The sequence below is a fragment of the Triticum aestivum genome, chromosome 1D, assembly GCF_018294505.1.
Source record: "Triticum aestivum cultivar Chinese Spring chromosome 1D, IWGSC CS RefSeq v2.1, whole genome shotgun sequence".
In the NCBI taxonomy this organism is placed as follows: domain Eukaryota; kingdom Viridiplantae; phylum Streptophyta; class Magnoliopsida; order Poales; family Poaceae; genus Triticum; species Triticum aestivum.
In genome coordinates this window covers 84938430-84960986 of record NC_057796.1, presented here as the reverse complement: position 1 = coordinate 84960986, position 22557 = coordinate 84938430, and the positions used below count along the sequence as shown (strand labels likewise).

At 47.0% G+C, this 22557-nt stretch overlaps 1 long non-coding RNA gene across 2 annotated transcripts; it reads left to right on the top strand.

Annotated features, from left to right (window-relative positions):
• The first annotated feature begins 1010 nt into the window (after positions 1 to 1010).
• LOC123180484 (uncharacterized) lies at positions 1011 to 4559 on the top strand. Of its 2 annotated transcripts, XR_006491063.1 has the most exons (3): positions 1011 to 1551; positions 2226 to 2361; positions 4264 to 4559. It is a non-coding gene; the product is annotated as an uncharacterized lncRNA (long non-coding RNA). The 2 variants fall into 2 exon arrangements; XR_006491062.1 differs by having other exon boundaries at positions 2226 to 4559.
• Positions 4560 to 22557: the final 17998 nt, after the last annotated feature.

Genomic DNA, 22557 nt, shown 5'->3' with positions numbered 1-22557 from the left:
AATAAAGTCGAAATTCATATTTGTAAATTTTCCCAACAACTAGACCACATATCACATGGGAAACTTATTTTATTTTATTTTTTTGACATTTCCATCATTTTCTTTTATTTTTTTCTAAAACTAAAAAGGCGGTCCATGGGGGGGTGCATTCGGTGGAATTTTTGGGCAAAGTTAGTAATGGCGCACCGTGGGTGTGGTGCGCCATTACTAGTTAAACTAGTAATGGCGCACCAATTTTTAGTGGTGGCGCACCGAGGGTGTGGTGCGCCATTACTAGTTAAAACTAGTAATGGCGCACTGTCCCCTCGGTGCACCATTACTAGTATTGAAAAAAAATTGTTAGTAGTGGCGCACCGAGGGTGTGGTGCGCCATTACTAGTTAAACTAGTAATGGCGCACTATCCCCTGGTGCGCCATTACTAGTTTTTGAAATAAAATTAAAAAAATTGTTAGTAGTGGCGCACTGTGGATGTGGTGCGCCATTAGTATTTGGACACTAATGGCGTACCAACACATGGTGCGCCATTAGTATATAGTAGTGGCGCACCACATGTGTGGTGCGCCGTTAGTGTCCATATATCTATAGCCCTTTTCCTAGTAGTGAAAGGACAGCAACATAACCACAAGCAAATTCAACCAATCATAGCAATTCACCAATTACCGATAGGACAACGAAAATCTACTCAGACATCATAGGATGGCAACACATCATTGGATAATAATATGAAGCATAAAGCACCATGTTCAAGTAGAGGGTACAGCGGGTTGTGGGAGAGTGGACCGTTGTAGATAGATGGGGGAAGGTGATGGAGATGTTGGTGAAGATGACGGAGGTGTTGGTGTAGATTCACTACAAGAAACCTGTTAATCCATGACGGATTTCTGATGACGTTTTCGGAAACTGTCATGGACGGCCCGACAGAGCCCTGCAAGCCCTCCAAAGCCCGCAAAAGCCCGCCTAGACTTCATCCATATAAAAAGCTAACCCTAACCCTCATCCCCTCCCTCCTCCGCAGCCCCCTCCTGATTCCCCATCGTCCCTCCCACATCGCCGCCACCAACCATCTCCTCGCCTCCCTCCTGTCATTGCTCGCCATTGGCCCCCCCCCTTCTCTCCTCTCACCTCGCAGCACCAGTAGCTACCAGATCCGCCGCATCCCTCACGCCGCAGCCAACGCCCGCCGGTTCCGGTGACTCCACCACCGCGCAACACATAGATGAGCTGGTCTCTGACCCCTCGTCCTCCAAGCCAGTTGGATCCGCCGCACCCGTTCCCCTGCGCTCGCCTGTGACGCCTAGCCTGTGGCTAGGGTTTCGGCTGCAGATCGCGTCCATCCTCGGCACGTCTCCGGCGGCTTCGCTCCATTGCACACCGCGCGGACTCGCGCCATCTCCACCTTCTGGATGGCTTCTCCTAGCTCAGTGTGTTCGCCCGCGTTGGGCTGCACGGCGGCGACCCCAACCTCCTCTGCCACATCTCTGGCGCGGCTGTGCATCCTGTGGCAACCTCCTTTGCAGCATTTGGACCACTAGAGGCCCTCCCTTGCCCAGGTGAGCACCTCAAACCCCATCTTTCTCTCCCGTCGGCATCTTTTTTTTTAGGATGGGCTTTATCTGACTGAACGTGCTCATCTATATAAATAAACAGGTAATGATTCAACCTAAATATTTATAGGTTCATGTAAGTATTTGAACATATAATTTTCACCAAATTGTTATAGGTTCTGCCATCTAATTCTCACCCAATACATAAAGATGTCAGGAACACCCAGAGTTTGGAAAAGGCACTTGGTGCATTCATACCAAGGAAGACCTTCCCGATTTCCTAGCATGGCCCTGCAGTTTACTAATGCATTTTTAGTTATGGATCATAGATTTAAAAATTGTTGGTTCCAGAAAACGGGGGATAGTTACATTCGAGTAATTTAACAAGTACAGAAGTGTTGTTTAGAGGAATTCTGTAGCCATGGGCATTGATAGTCCCAACTATTGTTTTGTGAGTGGGCAGTACAAGCTGAATAGAGTAGAATAGAGTCAAAATTTGGTGAGAGATAATTGCAGCCTATGTGTAGCATTATGTATGTCTGCATGCAAAAAAACTCCCCATTACACACATATTCAAATTCAAAATCAGAGAAGCTTGATTCTCAATGACTAGATAGCTAGTAAATGAACCTTTACATTTGTTTACAAGAAGTTCCCTGAACCCGTGATCTAAACTGCAGGTTCAACAAGACTGTTAAATGCAATCTATAGTGCAGGTCACTATTCTGAACAAGTTCCTGTTCTGCACGCATACAACATACTAGCGTCTTGCTGCCGCGCCATATAGATTGATAAATTGATTTTTCTCTAAAGTAGGTAAGAGCATATGTTGTTGCAAAGTATATGAATATCTTTTTGTTGATGTAGCTGATTGTTTATTTCTTTTATCTAATAAGGGGAAGTGGTCTGTATGTTTTGAAGGGGAGAATATTTGAGTTGTAAAATTGATTGTGCCTCTCCTGTCCTTCACATCTGGACGGAGGGAACACATAACAGAAGTCTCAATATATCGGTGACATAGTCTGTCAAGAACCGATTCACATACATATCATATATACAAGAGCTAGGCAATCCATTTTACAGTTTGTAGGTACGATGCATTTTTTTCATGTGTGAATCTAGGAGAGGTGGTACTAAAAGGTTGGCCTTTGTGTCAGGTAGAAGAGATGTTTAGATACAAAATTAGATACAAAAAGGTCGCAGGTAGAAGAGATGTCTAGATATTTGAGTTACCGCTAGCGTGCTCCAATTAACAGGTAGAGATCATGGGCTATTCGAAAGGAGAGTAGGATATGTTCAGAACAACAATTAAAAATGCAAGAAAACCATGCTTGGCTTTCTTTAGCAACAGTTCACTTCCACTTCTACCTGATTGTACCTCTTTAATGTCCATGATGGTTTTCTGCTCTGCATACAGTATGGGTCAAAAGTCCAAATGGCGAAAAAGGCGCTGACGCCGTTACTTGGAAACAATAATTAACTTTTGTAGTTTGTTTACCTTCTTTGTCTCCCGAGTATACTTTGTGTGTCCATACTTCTGTTCCAAAAAGAAAATTGTAAGTAACAATGAAAGAAAGAAGAATTGATTACCTGACTTCTTCATTACTGCCTTGATGTCTTATTCAATTATTGCCTGACTTCTTAATATACTTGGATGAATAATCCTTTTGTTTTCCCTTCTTTTTGGGGTTTGCAAGCAACAGTTTATATGATGCTGAGTTTTTTTGCTTATTATAGTAGAAGTGATGGATTTGTACTATTGTATTTCTGGAAATGCGTATTCACAGAATTGCAATCTGAAGGAGCGATGGAAGTGAAGATTGCATGCTTTTTCTTTAAGATACCTAATAGATGGCATATTATTTTCGCTTCAGATTTAAGAGTGTTCGATCTGCTACATCGTGCATTTGTTCAGTCTCAAAATTTCAGTGTTATTCCTAGCATATTCTCTATTTCTCGGTATTATTCACACCACGTCATTGGTGAAAGCCTACTGGAAAGAATAATTAATTAATGGTGTGCTAGTAATCTTTAAACTAAAATGTTAGGTATACAACCAGAACTATACAAAAAAAGAGATCAGGTATATTCCCTTGAATTATATACTTAATACATTTTCATGTGGGGGCTCTTTGTAGAAAGCAATTGAGATAATAATCAGGAATAGAGAATATGCTAGTAATCCTGCTAGTAAAGATAATAATCAGGAAGTGGCATATATACAATTTCAACACATGCTCTATCTCAATTCTTCATACCATCTCATACTGAAGTGAGGGCAAAGATAATTATGTACCTTGTATGCCATGAAGGCTAATCAGTAAATTAGAGAATGCATGTTTTTTTATTCCAACATATGTCATTGTTCTTCACAACTCCCAGGTGTTGTTAATCTAGATGTGAAGGTTATCGTACTAAGTGGATCATTTAATTCCCTAAAATGCTCTTGCCTTTGAGTGGTTTTTATTTCACATTACATGCAAAAGGCTAGTTTATTAACATAATTACTTTTAATTGATGAAGAAAGTATGCCTCCAGTATTACTATTCTGCTTTTTCTTAGCGTGTGTTGCCCACATTTTTATGCTACCTTAATATAGTAGTGGTGTGTGCATCAGATGATTGCTTGGAAAATCAACTAATTATTGCTCTTTGTATTCATTTGGGAGCTGGCTGTTATAACTTATTATCATTCTGATGTGTTTTGGATTCTTTGCAGATTTTGCAGTTAGTCCGTGTTACTGGAGATTAAAGTTTTTCAGCAGGATTACTTGGGTCCAATTAGCTGCGTGGAAGTGGCTGTGTAGTGTTAGAGATTAAAATCACCCAGTAGTGCTTTTTCAACGGAGTCATGTTACTCGATTTTTTTTAAATGCTTATAGCGCCTTCTAGATATGCTTGTGATGTTTTGATATTAATTTTGTTTTTCAAAATCAGACCAGATAGTAGGAAATTTGTATTGTCTTGTGAACAAATGCTATTTTTTGAATGAATATAATTTGTTGTCTTTGTAAATTGTGATGCATCGATAAAACAGGCTGGACTAAAAAAGGGGCAAATGGGGGTGGGATGGAATGAAATTATTAGTCTGACTGGAACGAAATTATTAGGCCAAAACCCTAACTGGGCCCATGCTCGCCTCCATGTTAGATCCATGTAGGCGCCATGTTAGGTCCACGTTGATTCCAGGTCATGTAAATCGGTGACGGTCTGTTCCGTCATATCCTAGTTTGGGCCGGGTGGGCCTGGGGCAGATCCTTCACGGCCAATAACCGCCATGGAAGGTTAGATGTGAAATTATGACGCGATATACATGACGGATTTCTAATCCGTCATGGGTGGGCACGCATGACAGTTTTTGGACGATTTGTGATGGACCAGGACCGTCATGTATTAACAACTTTCTTGTAGTGATTGCGGTGATGACGATGGCCCCGGCGGCGTTCCGGCGCCACCGGAAGAGAGGGGGAGAGAGCCCCCATTCTCTTCTTCTTCCTTGACCTTCTCCCTAGATGGGAGAAGGGTTTCCCCTCTGGTCCTTGGCTTCCATGGCATGGGAGGGGCGAGAGCCCCTCCAAGATTGGATCTGTCTCTCTGTCTCTCTCTGTTTCTGCGTTCTCACATTCTGGCCTTTCACCATTTCTTATATTCCGGGAGATTCGTAACTCCGATTGGGCTGAAATTTGGACACGATTTTTATCCGGATATTGGCTTTCTTGCGACGAAAGAAGGGCACCAACCACCTTACGGGGTGGCCACGAGGGTCAGGGGCGCGCCCCCTTCCTCGTGGCCCCCTTGGGCATCATCTCGCGTTGATTCTTCTTCCAAAAAATCACATATGTCGGCGTTCTGGGAACGGGGGTCCCCAGACCTGCCTGCCTGCGGCCCACGGCTGTCGGTGTGGAACGACACCTATGGGATCACAAGAATCCCTACCACGGTTGCCAGGGCGCGGGGTTGCGAGAAGAGCAGGGCTAGTAGACAGCACAAGGATCATTTACCCAGGTTCGGGCCGCAAGGATGCGTAAAACCCTAGTCCTGCTTTGGTGGGTGTATTTCAGAGAGTTCCTGAGCTCTCGAACTAGCTGTGGTCAGTGTGTGGTTCGAAAGAGCCGAATCCTTCTTCAGTATGCCATGGGCCTCCTTTTATAGTCGGAAGGGGCTGCCACAGTGGCACACAGGAGGTGGTAAGGTGTACAGTGCCCTGAGCTTATCGCTCGTATTACAGGACAAGACGCATTTAATGCGTAGCTTAGGTGTCCCCTTGCTTTATTGGGGACGGGGCGAGGCCCGTCCCGTCCGTCCATGCTCCTCCTTGCTTTGACACGCGCCCTGGCCAGTGAGGCGCGTGGTGCCATGTAGGCAGGCAGGCAGCTGAGGTGGCGCAGTGGCGGAGCCTTCAGGAAGATCTGCATGCCACCACGCAGGCGCTCGATGAGTTGGCCTGGGAGCTGCATGTTGCCATGCAGGTGCCCGCCCAGCTGGTTGGGCTGGCAGCTGCATGTGAACGGCGGTGGAAGCTTGGTTGGCGTGGGCCTGGCGGTGGCCCTGCTGGCGTCCTTGGTGAGGGCCTTGCTGGGTGGCCCGGCAAGGGTCTTGCCGTGTGGCTCGGCAAGGGTCTTGCCATGGCACGCTGTCGTCCCCGGCAAGGGCCTTGCCGGGGGTCTGGTGGCCTTCCTCGGCAAGGATCTTGCCGAGGATCGTCGTCTTCTAATCATCATCTGATCTTGAATATGTCTTCGCAAAGATCTGCATGCCACCACGGAGGCGCCTCCCGAGCCCTGGCCCAACGTGATGTTGGAGACCGTGGGCTCAAGGGTGGCTCGCTCTCTTGGTGCGGGGCGAGCTGTCCCGGCAAGGATCTTGCCGGGGCTGCTGAGGCTGCCCCGGCAAGGGTCTTGCCGGGGGAACATGCTTCGTCCCTCTGCTCTTAGTGGTCTTGGCCTTGGCGTTGCTCTTATTATCTTGGGCTTTGGTCTTACCTTGGCTCACCTCCCCTGTTCTGCTTGGCGTGACTGTAGGCGCGGCTCCGACTGCCCGTGCACAGGTATAGGGGTACAAAAACGCACCCCTCTTTTTGTACACCGACAAGAGCCCCCGGGCTTGGGCCACACATAAGCGCGACACGTTGTTGGGCCAGGCCCAAAACAGTGCGCGGGCAGGCGGGGCGGTTTTTACCACGGTAAAACTTTTCGCACGCGGCGCTTCCCACGACCCGCACGCGCGGCGTGGCGTGGAGGGGTGCGCGTGACGTGGGCAGCATGGGTGGGGCAATTCCCGCATGCATGCGCCATATCGTAGTAAAATAGGCGGTTCCCGCCTTCCCCATAAAAAGAGGGAGGCGTGGAGGCGCGGCTCATTTACCGCACGGGGCTGGGTCGCGGTCTTCAAGGCATCCACACCCCATGATCACGGGGTGGGGAGAGGTCGCCTCACCCGTCCCCTCGATTCTGCACGTTCGCCACGCGTCCTTCATGCACTTAGGGTGGCAAGCGGTGGAGGCGGGAAACCGAGCCGTCGCTTGTTGGGGCAGCGGGTCGGTCCCGATTCCCTACGCCTCTGGTGGCTGGATTGGCCGAGCGGGGCGGCCGAGCCCCGACCCCGCTCCCTTATAAGGAGGGGGAAGGGGAGATGGCGTCCCGCACTCTTCTGTCATCTATCTCCTCTCGCTTCTGCTTCTTCCTTTCACTCGCCATGGAGAAAGGGAATCCTGGTCCTTCGACGGTGGCGGCGAGGGTCGCCGCTCGACAGCGCGTCCCTCCTCCTCCTGAGCCCGCGGTGGTGGAGCCGGCCGTGAGGGGAAGGGGGAGGGGGCGAGGCCGTGGGTGAGGCCGGAGCAGAGGTCGCAGTGCTCGGGGAAGAGGAGGACAGGGCAGCACGCCGGCTTCGCCCCCTCCAATGACGCCTTTTCCGATAGAAGGCCATGTCGGAGACCATCCCCGCGAGTTCTTCATCAGGATGCGCCGGCCTCCGCGTCGCCGTCTTCGTCTTCCCGCCCTGTTTGCTCAGGAGATGGAGCGTGACCCGCCCCAATCCCTAAGATTGCACATCACGGGCTGTGGGAATGGGGGCATGTGGGTCGACGTCGAATTCCCGGCTCCTCGGGTCATGTACCTCCGTCACGGATGGAAGACGTTCGCTCGTATCCACAGCCGATGGCGGGGCTCGTCCTCTACTTCAAATTAATGGAGGACGGCCTACTCTCCATCAAGGTCTTCGGAGACTTCGGAACTCGCCTGAAATGCTGCGTGGAGAGCTCCTTCGACGGAGATTTCGACGATGGAAGCTCTTCCTCGAGCGAAAGTGACGAAGGAGGACAGCGGGGCAGATGACGGGGACGAGTCCGACTAGGCATCGGATGCCCCGCGCCTGGGCGGGTGCGGAAGCAGCAGCATCTGCACCTGGCCGCTCCTCCGGCAGAGTTTTGCCGGGGATGGGGCCAGCTCCTTGAACTTCTCGGGGCCGTCTCCTTGGGCGGCTGTAGTCGGGAGGCTGCGAAAGAGGAAGAGGGGGGGCGGCAAGGCCGTCAACTCGCAGTACGCGGGCACCAACGCCTTCATCGCATATTGACGGTCTTGTCGCCTCGTCTTCCAGCTCCTTTCCCAGCACCGTCATCACCGGCCCACCCGTGGGCGGCCACCGAGGTGTTCTCTTGGCGCTTTCTGCTGCTCGTAGCTCGCCTAGGTGCCCCTTTTGCCCTTTAGCCTTCTTGACCTGCCTCCTGAGGAGAGGGACAAGAAAGGGATTACGGGCATCTTATCTCTTTTTTAGTCTGTAAGCCTTCGGGCCTTGTTAAATTTAAAGCTTGTAATCCCCTTGCTCATGTTTTTCATTCCGTATGGACTGTACCTGTGTGGGATGTTTTAAATGAAAAAGGGATGTTTGCCGGGTTTTTCGTTCGTGGGTAGACCCCGCGACAAGGAGCGAGTCCTTGTTACAATTTAAGATAAACGTTTTCACCCGGCAACAGGCCTTGCCGTCCCCCCACTTCGCTCGACCATTCTCGCGCCCTTGGCGGAGGCAGGGATGAAGCGGGCTTAGGCTCCTCGTTCTACTTCCTTGCCACCGCGACTACAACCAAATCCGGGCCCAGGAGATAATCCTTGGGTATAGAAAAAGGGGAGCACGGTGGCCTAGAAATAAAACGAGGTTTCACATATCCCAGTTCCGTTCCGAAATGCATGATAGAGGATGAAAGACTTATCTGGATCTGCAGCCCCCAACAACCTTGTCTTGCCGCGGTTGGGTCCTTGTGCTTGCAGCCCCCGGCAACTCTGGTTTGCCAGGGTCGGGACGTTGGTATGTTTCCTTTCTTCCAAGTAGCTCAGCAGAAGTGCTCATGTGCCCTGCGAACTAAGGCAGGACAGAAAAGAGACAGATAGACGCGCACTCGACCTCTAGGCTAGGGGTTAGTCGCCGCTAAGCACTATCAACCCTAACCAAGGAAGAGAGTCGACCTAGCATGCATGCTATAACTTAGAGCGCCAGCGCTTCATTTATTTATGCTCAGGGTCTGCGCCTGGCTTTGTACAAAGGGTCACATGCCTTGCCGGCAAAGCTTGTACAAAAGGTGGCTTGCCGGGAGGCCCGGCAAACCACGCCTTTCGGGTAAAACTTGTGAAGATGCTCGATGTTCCAGGAGTTGCTCACTCGGACAGCATCTTCGGTCTCTAGGCGGACTGCGCCAGGCCTAGTGACTCGCATTACCCGATAAGGGCCTTCCCACTTCGGCGTCAACTTGTTGGAATTCTTGGCCGACTGAACGCGCCAAAGAACAAGGTCGCCTTCCTCAAAGCTTCGGGCATGAACCCTGCGGCTATGGTAGCGGCGCAAGGCTTGTTGGTAGCGTGCTGCTCTCATAGCCGCCCGAAGACGATCTTCCTCAAGGAGCGTCGCGTCATCTTGGCGCAACTACTCTTGCTCAAGCTCATCATGAGCGAGCACTCGAGGTGACCCATATATGAGTTCCGTGGGGAGAACTGCTTCTGCCCCGTATACCAGGGCAAAAGGTTTCTGGCTGGTGGCTCGATTTGGCGTTGTCCTGATCGACCAAAGAACCACCGGCAACTCATCAATCCAGCGCCTTCCACTCTTGTGCAGCTTGTCAAAGGTCTTCGTTCTCAGGCCTCGCAACACTTCAGCATTTGCCCTCTCCGCTTGGCCGTTGCTCCGTGGGTGTGCCACGGAAGCAAAACAGACCTTGCTACCGAGGTCTTGAATGTATTGCATGAAGGTGTGGCTTGTGAACTGCGTGCCGTTGTCGGTGATGACTCTGTTTGGCACACCAAAATGGCAGACCAGTCCCTTGAAGAACTTGACGGCTGACTGAGCAGTCACCTTTCTCACTGCTTCCACTTCCGGCCACTTTGTGAACTTGTCGATTGCAACGTACAAGTACTCAAAGCCCCCGACAGCACGGGGGAAAGGGCCCAGTATATCGAGCCCCCAGACCGAGAATGGCTAGGAGAGAGGGATTGTTTGAAGGGCTTGAGCTGGTTGATGAAGCTTCTTTGAATGGAACTGACACGCTTCACACTTGGTTACTAGTGCCGTCGCATCCTGGAGGGCGGTGGGCCAGAAGAAACCTTGCCGGAACGCCTTTCCGGCAAGGGCCCTCGACCCTACGTGGGAGCCACATATGCCTCCATGTATCTCCGCCAACAGCTCCAGTCCTTCCTCCCGGGGGATGCACTTTAGTTTCACACCGTTCGGCCTTCTCCTGTACAGGACGTCATCGACGAACTGGTACAGGGCGGACCGACGGACTACTTTCTCCGCTTCTTCCTGCTCCTCAGGAAGCTCCCCTGTTTGGAGGAATTGGACAGTATGCTGCGCCCATGCCAGAGCCTGGGGCTCGACGGCAAGGACCAAAGGCATCTCTTCCGCCACGGGAGTGGTTGTCTCTACGGCCAAGGCTTGATGCCCTGCTGGAGCCAGTTGCTCTTAGGCAGGCCCAGCGTCCGCGGCAGCACCCTTGCCGGCGGCCCCAGGGGGCTCGGTAGGAAAGTAATTGCCGGGACCTGACTTCCTCCGCTTGTTCTGCCCCGTTGATGGCTCGACGAATGGTTGACTTAACCGGAGCAAAAAGGTACCTGGTTCCACAGGTAGCTTGAATGCAGCACGCTTTGGCAGGTAATCGGCGATGTCATTCTCCATTCGGGGGACGTGCTCCGCTTGGATACCGTCAAAGCGTTCCTCCAGCTTCCTCACCTCATCTACGTAGGCCTCCATCAATGAGCTCTGGTAATCCTTGTTGACCTGCCTAACAACAAGTTGCGAGTCACCCCTGACGATGACCTTCTTAACCCCGAGGTCTGCCGCGATCCTGAGACCGGCGAGCAATCCCTCGTACTCAGCAGTGTTGTTGGTGGACATCTCCCTGGGGAAGTGCATCTAGATCACGTACTTGAGGTGCTCTCCGGTGGTCGCGACGAGCAGCACACCGGCACCGGTGCCTTGCAGCGAGAAAGCCCCATCAAAGTACATGATCCAGTCGCGGTCCGCTTCCTTGCCGGGGAGAGTGGTCTCCTGGATTTCTTCGTCAGGCGTTGACGACCATTCTGCAATGAACTCTGCCAAGACTCTGCTCTAGATTGTCAGGGTACTTTCAAACTTCAAACCGAAACTTGATAGCTCCAAGGCCCATTCCACAATCCTTCCGGTTGCATCTGGGTTATGCAGTATCCGTTGCAACAGGAGGCGGGTGACGGAAGTGATCTCGTGGGCTTGGAAGTAATGAAGCAGCTTCCTCGAGGCCATAAGGAGGCCGAAGAGAAATTTTTGCACACTGGAATACCTCGACCTAGCCCCCTGCAAGAGGGAGCTGACAAAGTAAACCGGGTGCTGCATCATCTTCTTCTTCTGCACCACCTCACTCGACTGCGCGGGCACTGCCTTGGTGGCATCAGACTCTGCCGGGGGCCGCGCCTTGCCGGCACCAGGCCCTGCCGGGGGAATCTTTGGCTTGCCATCCGCTGGTTCTGCCGCCGTCACTGCCTCCTCGTCGACCTCCCTCTATGCCACCAGTGCGGCGCTGACGACTTGATTCGTCGCCGCCAGATATAGCAGCAATGGCTCTTGTGGTTTAGGCGCAACCAGTATTGGCGTGGAGGAAAGGTATTTCTTCAGATCCTGCAATGCTGCCTCGGCTTCTGGGGTCCACTCCATTGGGCCCGCCTTCTTCAAGATTTTAAAGAAAGGAAGGGCGCGCTCAGCGGACTTGGAGATGAATCGGCTCACGGCGGTGATGCAGCCGGTGAGCCGACGCACATCTTTGATCCGCTTGGGCGCCTCAATCTGCTCAATAGCCTTGATTTTATTTGGGTTTGCCTCGATCCCGCGCTGTGACACAAAGAACCCAAGAATCTTGACGGACGGAACACCGAAGACACACTTCTCAAGGTTCAGCTTGAGGTTGATCTTGCACAGGTTGGCAAATGTCTCCTCCAGATCTTGCACAAGAGTTGGCCCGTCCTTGGTTTTGACCACTATGTCGTCCATGTATGCCTCCATATTTCTATGGAGCTAAGGTTCAAAACCAATTTGGACTGCTCTTGCGAACGTCGAGCCAGCACTCTTCAACCCGAAAGGCATCCGTAAAAAGCAATACGTACCACACGGGGTGATGAATGCTGTCTTTTCTTCATCCTCCCTTGTCATGAAGATTTGGTGGTAGCCCGAGTAGGCGTCGAGGAATGATAACAGATCACACCTGGCCGTGGAGTCAACAATATGGTCGATGCGCGGCAACGGGAAGGGATCCTTAGGACAAGCCTTATTGATATCTGTGTAATCAATACATAGCCTCCACTTCCCATTCGCCTTGCACACCACCACCGGATTGGCCAACCACGTCGGGTGGAGCACTCCTCTCACCAAACCTGCCGCTTCCAACTTCCTGATCTCCTCCGTGATGAACTCCTGCCTCTCCAGAGCCTACTTTCTGACCTTCTGCTTGACGGGCTGCGCATGAGGGCAGACAGCTAGGTGGTGCTCAATCACCTCCCTGGGAATACCGGGGATGTCGGATGCTTGCCACGCGAACACGTGGACATTCGCCCGCAGGAAGGTGACGAGCGCGCCTTCCTATTTGCTATCGAGGGTGGAGCCTATGGTGAAGGCCTCTCCCGTGCCATCCTCCCTGGCGGACACCTTCTTGGTCTGCGGTGGCTCGGCTCTGGATTTCTTGCTCTTGCCGATAGAGCTCTCTGGCACGTCCTCGACGGTAGCGTAGCACTCCGAAGAGGCGTGCTTGCCGGAGTGGGTGCGAGAGGTCTTGCCGGGCTTCCCCTTCCCTTCCGGGCCTCCAGCGGCAGGAGCAGGTCCCTTGACAGCAGCTGCTGCAACTGCTTCCCGGTAGAGTTGGTCGGCGCAGATTAGCGCGTCCTGCTTGTCGGAGGGGACGGAGGTGATGGTCAACGGCCCGGGCATCTTTAGCATGTTGTAGGCGTAGTGTGATGCCGCCGTGAACTTGGCTAGTGCCGGGCGGCCGAGGATCCCGTTGTAGGGCAAGGGGATCTCGGCCACGTCGAAGATGATCCTCTCCATCCTATAGTTTAACTCTCCTCCAAACGTCACGGGTAGTGTGACCTTCCCCTTCGCCTGGCTCCTCCCCGGATTGACCCCTTGAGACGTACCCATTTCCTCGAGGTCTCCATCAGGAATTTGCAGTCTTTTGATCACGATAGGCGAGATCAAGTTCAGGCCGGCCCCACCGTCAACCAACATCTTGTTCACCTTGAGGTTGCGTATCGTTGGTGAGACCAACAATGGCAAACACCCGACCGCGGTTGTGCGGTCAGGGTGGTCCTCGGCGTCAAAGATGAGGGGCGTGCTAGACCACTGCTGTAATCTCACGCGCCCACTGCTTGAGCAAGTGTTTAGAAGTATGCAGCGAGGCGCCACCATCGACGCACATGGCCTCCATAGCCTTCTGGAACTCTTGCTCACCGGACTCGTCGTCCTCGTCGTGATCATTGTCTTCTTGTTTCTTGTCACGGCCCCGGGCGGGCCTTTCTTGCTGGTTGTCCTTGTCGCGGTGGCCTCCTTGGCCGCCACGCTTCTTGCCGGATCCCTCGGAACCATCCAGGTCCTTCTCCTTGTCCTGCCTCTCATACTCAGCTTTTTGCTTCTCAGCAAGCAGCTCGACTTGTCGGCGGTTCTGGAGGTCGTGGCCCTTGGTGCGGTGGATCTTGCAATATTGCTTGCCGGAGCTTCCTGGCTTGTCTCTTGGATGAAGAGTTTGATAGCGCGTCCGATGCCTAGAGGAGTCCCAATCAGTCCTGCGCGATCCCGGATATTGGTCACTTGTATTGTATACGCTTCGGCCACCCGCAATAAGTCTTCTCGAGCCTCACTCCGACGCTCGAAGAGCTGTAGTCTTCTGGAATCATATCACTCGCTTCGCGGTGATATTTTCACCACCGTTATTATCGTGAGTTAGTAGTTGCCACCCCATCCGCCGTTTTGTTTTAGCGGCGCGCATGTAATAAATTGTTGGGTAGTCTCTGCTCAACCTTGTATTATATTTAGTACTCCTGGTATTTTCCTTCTGTGACCAAGATATTGTCTACCAGTGAGAAGGAATTCTTCCTCGCTGGTCCGTAAAAGGGATTGGTCTCTCAATAATTATTTTATTGAAAAACCGGTCGTGACATGAAAGAAGGGCACCAACCACCTTACGAGGTGGCCACGAGGATCAGGGGCGCGCCCCCTGTCTCGTGGCCCCCTCGGGCATCGTCTCGCGTTGATTCTTCTTCCCAAAAATCACATATATTCCAAACAAAATCTCCGCAATTTTTATCCCGTTTGGACTCCGTTTGATATGGATTTTCTGCGAAACAAAAAACATGCAACAAACATGAACTGGCACTGGGCACTGGATCATTATGTTAGTCCCAAACATAGTATAAAAAGTTGCCAAAAGTATATGAAAGTTGTATAATATTGGCATGGAACGATTATAACTTATAGATACGACGGAGACGTATCATCCACATACTCGACCATCATATAGTCTTCTATGATTGCTAACACTCACCTTGTACTCATGAGCAAAACGTTTCAACCGGACACATAGAAAGATAGGGGCTTAGAGTTTTGCCTCCCAACATGCTCACCTCATGGGTGATGTCAACAATAATAACTCATGCTATCTATATTCAGCTGGACATATGTGCCTAGATCTTTCCTCACCACATGATGCTTTCCAAAGGAGAAAAATAAAAGGAATAGAAGGGAAACTTTGACTCTTTGCATAAAAGTAAATACATAAAAGTAAAGGATAGGCCCTTCGCAGAGGGAAGCAGAGGTTGCCATCCACTTATTTGTTTGTATGCTCAATCCCTTAGTGCAAGAGAACATCACGTTACATTGCCCCTTAAGATGACAACCTTTATTATGCAGTCTGTGCTTTTATTCTTTGTCATCCAAGTTTGTGTAACGCTCAATTTTGTCTTACACTAAACAATCTCACACATTTAGAAGCAATTTTTATTGCCTTTTTGCACCGATGACAACTTACTTGAGGGACCTTGCTCAATCCCTAGGTAGGTATGGTGGACACTTGAAAAAGATTTGGGTTTAAGGGTTTTTGGATGCACAAGTAGTATCTCTACTTAGTGCAGAATTTTGACTAGCAAAGATAGGAGGCAAGCATCACATGTTAAAGGATCTATGACAATATGACTTCTATGTGAATATAAACATACATAAACCATTACATTGTCTTCCTTGTCCAACGTCAACAATTTCGGCATATAATATTTTGGTGAGGGTTCACAGTCACAAAAGATTTCTAGGAGAGTATATTTATATGTGAATCTTCCCTTCCATTATTAACTCTTTCATGAGTTGCATCACTGACCAATGCTATGTTTGTCAATCTCTAATAAAATTCTCTTACTTATACTTTTCCTTGTGTGGTGCTATCACTTACCATAGGATTAGTATATGATCTTATTGATTTATTCCCTTTCTTTTGTTTGCTTTCTTTCTCTTTTTCTTTTCTTTATTTGCAACAAGGAAGTAAAGAAAGTGAAAACTCGAGCTAACTTTATTATATAACTTGCACACGATAACAATGATAGATCACTAAGCAAACTCTCAAGGAAGAAAAGATCGAACTAAACTTTATTCATCTAAGCAAAATATTGAACTAAGATAAGTAAAGGCAAAAAGATAGTGGGATGATACGATACCGGGGCACCTCCCCCAAGCTTGGCGGAAGCCAAGGGGAGTGCCCATACCCAATACTCAGTTCTCCTTTGGTGGTGAAGAAGGTGATGAAGCGATCCTGTCCTTGAGGGTCAAGAGATCCTTCCTCCTCCTCCTCGGTCTTCATCAGCCAAGCATCTTCTTCCATGTTGTTGGAGAAGTAGTAAGACATGATGCCTCGTTTGATAAATCTGACTAGAAACGGCAAGAAAAGAGAACAGAGGATTTCTTTGTGATACGGTGGTTAACAGGTTCGGGAAGTAAATATAGAATTTTTATCTTGCAGGAAAAGTATACAGAAGAAAAACGGAGTCCGGAAGGTGCCCCAAGTGGGCACAACCCACCAGGGCGCGCTAGGCATGCCTGGCGCGCCCTGGTGTATTGTGCTCACCAGGGGACGCTTCCTTGAAGTCTCTTTATCCCTAAAATTCTAGAATATTCCAAAACTGACAAAAAAATATTTTTGCGGATTTTTCAGAGTCCGTTTACTTACGGTATCACGTACCTCCTTATTTTGATGATTCTGGAGTGTTCCGAAAGGACTCTCTTATGTATTCTTCCGGTGTCAACGTTTGGACAATATTGCTTTCAATATTAATAGGCGTACCTGAGATATAGTGCTTTATATGTTGCCCGTTGACAACCTTCGGGTTAGTGCCTTCGAAATTATTTATTTTGATGGCTCCAGACCGGTAGACCTCCTCGATGACATATGGGCCTTCCCATTTCGAGAGGAGCTTTCCTGCAAAGAATCTAAAACGAGAGTTGTACAAAAGGACATATTCTCCAACTTTAAACTCACGCTTTTGGATTCTTTTGTCATGCCATCTTTTAACTTTCTCTTTGAATAATTTGGCATTTTCATAAGCCTGAGTCCTCCATTCATCTAAAGAGCTAATATCAAATAACCTCTTTTCACCGGCAAGTTTGAAATCATAGTTGAGTTCTTTAACTGCTCAATATGCTTTATGTTCCAACTCAAGAGGTAAATGACAAGCTTTTCCATAAACCATTTTATAAGGAGACATACCCATAGGATTTTTATAAGCTGTTCTATAAGCCCAAAGTGCATCATCTAATTTCTTAGACCAATTCTTCCTGGACCTATTGACAGTCTTTTGCAAAATTAATTTTATTTCTCTATTGCTAAGCTCAACTTGACCACTAGACTGAGGATGATAAGGTGATGCAATCCTATGGTTAACATCATACTTAGCAAGCATCCTACGGAAAGCACCATGAATAAAGTGTGAACCACCATTAGTCATTAAGTATCTAGGGACTCCAAACCTTGGGAAAATAACTTCCTTAAGCATTTTAATAGAGGTGTTGTGATCAGCACTACTAGTTGGAATAGCTTCTACCCATTTAGTAACATAATCAACAGCAACCAAAATATGCGTATACCCATTAAAGGAAGGAAAAGGTCTCATGTAATCAAATCCCCAAAAATCAAATGGTTCAACAGCAAGTGAATAATTCATAGGCATTTCTTGACGCTTACCGATATTACCTATTCTTTGGCATTCATCACAAGATGAGACATACTTATGAGCATCTATAAAGAGAGTAGGCTAATAAAATCCAGATTGCAATACCTTGTGAGCGGTTCTATCTCTAGCATGATGCCCTCCATATGGTTCAGAGTGACATTTCCATAGGAACTGTCCCTGCTCATGCTCAGGTACACAATGTCTAATAATACCATCTACCCCTTCTTTATAAAGATGCGGGTCATTCCAAAAGTAATGTCTTAAATCATAGAAGAATTTTTTCTTTTGTTGGTAAGTAAAGCTAGGTGGTAAATATTTAGCAACAATGTAATTAGCATAGTCAGCATACCAAGGAGTACTATTAGCAACATTTATTGCAGCTAACTGCTCATCAGGAAAACTATCATTAGTAGGAAGTGGGTCAACAAGCACTTTTTCAAGCCTAGCCAAGTTATCAGCTACTGGATTCTCAGCTCCTTTTCTATCAATAATATGCAAATCAAATTCTTGTAACAAGAGAACCCAACGAATAAGTCTAGGTTTAGCATCTTTATTTTCCATAAGATATTTAATAGCAGCATGGTCTGTGTGAACAGTTACTTTGGAATCAACAATATAAGGTCTAAACTTATCATAAGCAAACACCACTGCTAAGAATTCTTTTTCAGTTGTAGCATAATTTCTTTGAGCACTGTCTAGAGTTTTACTAGCATAATGAATAACATTCAATTTCTTATCAACTCTTTCTCCTAGAACAACACCAACAGCATAATCACTAGCATCACACATAATTTCAAAAGGCAAGTTCCAATCAGGTGGTTGAACAATAGGTGCAGAAATTAAAGCTTTCTTGAGTGATTCAAAGGCTTCTAAACAATCATCATCAAAAACAAAAGGGACATCCTTTTGCAATAAATTAGTGAGAGGCCTAGAAATTTTAGAGAAGTCCTTGATAAATCTCCTATAGAAACCAGCATGACCTAGGAAACTACAAATACCTTTAATGTCCTTAGGACATGGCATTTTCTCAATCGCATCAACCTTAGCTTGGTCCACTTCAATACCTTTTTCAGAAATTTTATGAACCAATACAATGCCTTCATTAACCATAGAGTGGCACTTCTCCCAATTCAAGACAAGATTTGTTTGTTCACATCTCTGCAAAACTCGATCAAGATTGCTTAAACAATCATCAAAAGACTTCCCATAAATAGAGAAGTCAAACATGAAAACCTCAACAATCTTTTCACAAAAGTCAAAGAATATAGCCATCATGCATCTTTGAAAGGTAGCAGGTGCATTACATAAACGAAAAGGCATATGTCTATAAGCATAAGTTCCAAAAGGACAAGTAAAAGTAGTCTTTTCTTGATCAGGTTGAGATACAGGTATTTATGCAAAGCCAGAATATCCATCAAGGAAGCAAAAGTGTGTGTGCTTAGATAATCTTTCAAGCATTTGATCAATAAAAGGCAAAGGGTAATGATCTTTTCTAGTAGCTTTTTTTAATTTTCTGAAATCAATTACCATTCTATACCCTGTAACAATTCTTTGTGGAATAAGTTCATTCTTATCATTAGGAACAATAGTAATACCTCCTTTCTTCAGGACACAATGAACAGGACATACCCATCTACTATCAGCTATAGGATAGATTATACATGCTTCCAGAAGTTTTAATATTTCCGTTCTTACCACTTCTTTCATCTTCGGATTTAACCGACGTTGGTGATCAACAATTGGTTTAGCATCAGGTTCCATATTAATTTTGTGTTGACATAGAGTGGTACTAATGCCCTTTAAATCATCAAGAGTATATCCAATAGTAGCTCGGTGCTTCCTTCGAACTTTCAATAATCTTTCTTCTTCATGTTCTGAAAGGTTAGCACTGATAATAACAGGATATATTTTCTTTTCATCCAGATAAGCATATTTCACATTGTCTGGCAATTGTTTTAATTCAAACACAGGATCACCCTTAGGTGGAGGAGGACCTCCTAGAGTTTCAATAGGCAAATTGTGTTTAAGCAGAGGACGTTGTTCAAAGAAAATATTATCTATTTCATTTCTTTCATGCATATGTAAATCATTTTCATGGTCTAGCAAGTATTGTTCTAAAGGATCAGTAGGTGGCACAACAATAGAATCAAGACCAATCAATTCATCCTTACTAGGCAACTCTTTTTCATGATGGTTTCTACTAAAATTGGAAAAAATAAACTCATGAGACTCATCACCAAAGCTAACACCCACAATTTGTTTCTAGCAATCTATCCTAGCATTAACTGTGTTCAAGAAAGGTCTGCCAAAGATAATGGAACAAAATTCATCTTGTGGGGAACCAAGAACAAGAAAATCAGTAGGGTATTTTACTTTCCCACACAAGACTTCAACATCTCTAATAATCCCAACTGGTGATATAGTGTCTCTATTTGCAAGTTTAATAGTAACATCTATGTCTTCTATCTCAATAGGTGCTATGTCTTCCCTAATTTCTTGATATAACTTACGAGGAATAGCACTCACACTAGCACCCAGGTCACATAAACCATGATAAAAGTGATCTCCTATTTTTAACTGAGATGACAGGTAGGCCAACTACTGTTCTATTTTTACCCCTTTTTCAGGTTTGGCAATTCTAGCAGCTTCTTCACAAAAGTAGATATCATGCCCATCCACATCTTCTTCTAAGAGATCTTTAACCATAGCAATATTAGGTTCAACTCTAATTTGTTCATCTGGTTTAGGTGTTCTAACATAGCTTTTTTAACCACAGTTGAAACTTTAGCATGCTCCTTTATCCTAACAGGAAAAGGTGGTTTCTCAATATAAGCAGTAGGAACAACTGGATCAATATTATAGAGTATAGTTTCTTCTTTAACTGGTACTGGTTCTTTAATTTCATCTTTAATAGGTGGGTGATATTTAAGCCACTTCTCTTTAGGGAGTTCAAAATGAGTAGCAAATGATTCACAGAAGGAGGCTACTATCTCAGAGTCAAGTCCATATTTAGTGCTAAACTTTTGAAAAGCATCGGTATCCATAAAATATTTAACACAATCATACTTAAGCTTTATACCTGACTCTTTACCTTCGTCGAGTTCCCAATCTTCTAAATTGCGTTTAATTCTTTCTAAGAGATCCCACCGGAATTCAGTAGTTTTCTTCATAAAAGAACCAGCACAAGAAGTATCCAGCATGGTTCGATCATACGAGAAAGCCAAGCATAAAAATTCTGAATAATAATTTCTCTTGAGAGCTCATGATTGGGGCGTGAATATAACATTGACTTAAGCCTCCCCCAAGCTAGAGGATACTTTCTCCTTCACGAGGCCAAAAATTATATATATAATTCCGATCATGATGAACTAGATGCATAGGATAAAAATTTTGGTGAAACTCCAATTTTAAACGATTTCAATTCCATGATCCAACATCATCGCATAGCCTATACCATGCCAATGCTTTTCCGTTCAAAGATAAAGGGAAAACCATTTTCATAACTTCATCTCTGGGTAAACCTGCAAGCTTGAACAATCCACAAATTTGTTCCACATGTATCAAGTGCATATCAGGATGTTCTGTTCCATCTCCTGCATAAGGATTAGCTAGCAGTTGTTCTATCATACACGAAGGAATTTCATATTCAATATTTTCAGTAGGTGCAGTAGGTTGAAGGGCAATTAATTGTGGTTCCGGACGAGGTGAAGATACCCCGAACAAACCCCTCAAAGGATTGTTTTCCATAGTGACAAGTGACAATAAATTTCAGCACACTATATAAATGTTTCCTTACCGAATTCCACTTACCAAAGGCGCTTCACTCCCCGGCAACGGCGCCAGAAAATAGCCTTGATGACCCACAAGTATATGGGGTCAATTGTAGCTCTTTTTGATAAGTAAGAGTGTCAAACCCAACGAGGAGCAGAAGGAAATGACAAGTAGTTTTCAGTAAGGTAATGTCTGCAAGTGCTGAAACTGTAAGTAGCAAGTAGTTTGATAGCAAGATAATTTGTAACGAGCAAGTAACGATAATTGTAACAAGTATGCAGCAAGGTATCCCAATCCTTTTGAGGCAAAGGACTGGCCAAAACGGTCTCCTATGATAAGCAAAGCGTACTTGAGGGTACACGGGAATTTCATCTAGTCACTTTCATCATGTTGGTTTGATTTGTGTTTGCTACTATGATAATTTGATATGTGGGTGGACCGGTGCTTAGGTGCTGTTCTTACCTGAACAAACCTCCTACTTATGATTAACCCTCCCGCAAGCATCCGCAACTACGAGAAAAGTATTAAGGATAAATCCTAACCATAGCATTAAACTCTAGGATCCAATCGGTCCCTTACGGAATAGTGCATAAACTGAGGTTTAAGTTTCTGTCACTCTCGCAACCCACCATCTATTTACTACTCCACAATGCATTCCCTTAGGCCCAAATATGGTGAAGTGTCATGTAGTCGATGTTCACAAGACACCACTAAGGGAATCACAACATACATACTATCAAAATATCGAACACATATCAAGTTCACATGATTACTTGCAACATGATTTATCCCATGACCTCAAGAACAAAAGTAACTACTCACAACTCATCAACATGCTCATGATCAAAGGGGTATTAATTTTTTTTAGAACAAAGACGCCAGATGCGTTCGGCTTTAAATTAATAAAGCCCACAACAGGCAGCGTAGCACAACACCAAGTCTTAAGACATCACCACAAGCCGTTCCGGCCTACGCAAAAGGATCACCAAAATAGTTCAAGCGCGACTTAACAAACCACTAGTGGATTACAGGGCATAGCCCGTACAGAGCGCGCAGGCTCGTCAAGCACCAAAAGGGACCACAGTCAGAACCATAGTCAAGGCTCCCTAGCCATCACATACACTTGCATCAGACGTTGTTGGGCGGCCTTGATCAGCTCAGCATCCCTGCGCCTCCGCAACGGACTCCACTACTGCAAGAGGAGGTTGCATTTGAAGATAATGTTAGCCGGATGCATAGGGAAGCAACCCTCAATAGTGAATTTGTTCCTAGTTAACCACATAGCCCAGAGTAGTGCCCCTACACAACTCCACATAATCCGTTTAGCACGACCGTGGATCGCATCTAGAAGGTGGGTAAGCTCCACAGCCGATCGAGGATCCCATTGGACACCAGTCGCGGTCCGGACCGCTCTCCATGCAAACCTTGCAAGAGGGCGGTTGAAGAACACATGGTTGGCATCCTCTGGAGCCCTGCACAGCACGCACGGCCCGGTGGTCGGTCCGTTGCGTTTGGCCACATTTAAGGAGGTGGGC